Raw genomic sequence first — 1,303 nt, forward strand, 5'->3', positions numbered from 1 at the left:
TGGTTCAAGGAATGGCATTTGTTTACCCTCTCCAAAACAGATGAGAACGGAATTTCAGGTAAATAGTCCATATGACAGGCACAGTCTAATCTGTCTTGGCAGTGGAGAACAGGAATTCATGAGGTTCCTGAGGAGGCAAGATTTGCTGGGAAGGGAAACAGCCCCCCTTAGACCAACCCAGAGTGGGAAAAGCAGATAAGCTTACTCTGGGCACACAAGCCCACCTCAGCATCCCTGAGCTGAGGATGCTCAGAGCACAGCTGCTGTCTTAGCATGTGTACCCAGCATAACTCGGTTCTGTTAACTCAAGCTCTTCTATTACTATTCCTCTAATTGTTGATTTAGGCGTAGTTATTTCATATGTTGATTACTTTTTTGTCTAAAAATGACCTCTATCTTTATATGGCAACTGACTTATTTTTATGTTAGTCTCTTGTTCTTGTTGGACAAAGTGCTACAGGAGATACTGATGCCAGGATCAGCATGTGTTAGAGGTCTGTCCTCAGCCTCCATTAGAAAGGGAGGCTGGATTCAGGGCAGCATTTTGTGTTGTGCTGGTTGGTGTCCAGATTGAGCTTTTTCTCTATGGCCTAAGCTCAGCTTGCTCTCTCCTGAAGTTGGGTACTGTACAATACTACTTTGTTTCAAGTCTGAATCTTTAAAAAGGATATTAAGGTGCACCTTGAAAAGGGCATCTGAAATTGGTATTACAGCATCTAACGCAGCCCAAAAGTGAACCTGTGTGTGTGCACAAACAACCCTTATAAAAAGCACCTTTAAGTCTTCGTAGCAAAGCTGGCTGCTTTGGGTCTCCACCTCTTTGCCTTGGACAGTCCTTACCTCACACAGCTTCTTCAGTCCATCCTAAGGCTTAACCAACAGACCAGCCACAGTCTGAAAAGGTATTGCCTGTAGCAGACTTGCATGAGATTTGGTCCAGAGTGAGTTAAAGGCTAAATATCCTTCACTGATAGAAACATTTTTGTGTGGTGATTTTTTTTTTTTTTTAATAGCTTCATCATTTCCATATACAATTCAAAAGGCTTACAAGAAGAAAAATTGCCTCCTCTCCTGACCAACTAACCTGAAAGAGCTGGGACTGGAGAGAGAATCATCCCTGGGACTGCAAGGCTGGGAGACCAAGACAAGCTGTTAGTTGTGGCAAGGTAACATCTGCCCCTTGCAGTGGAGGTCCATGGGTGTAGTGACTGGTGCTGTCACTAAGGTTTAGTCAACAAACCGTGCTGCTGAAGCACAAGGAGGAGCAGCAGCCAGCTCCTGGGCTCAGCTGTATTGGTTCAGC

Source organism: Cariama cristata, unplaced genomic scaffold (assembly GCF_000690535.1).
Source record: "Cariama cristata isolate BGI_N322 unplaced genomic scaffold, ASM69053v1 scaffold1011, whole genome shotgun sequence".
NCBI classification, from domain to species: Eukaryota; Metazoa; Chordata; class Aves; order Cariamiformes; family Cariamidae; genus Cariama; species Cariama cristata.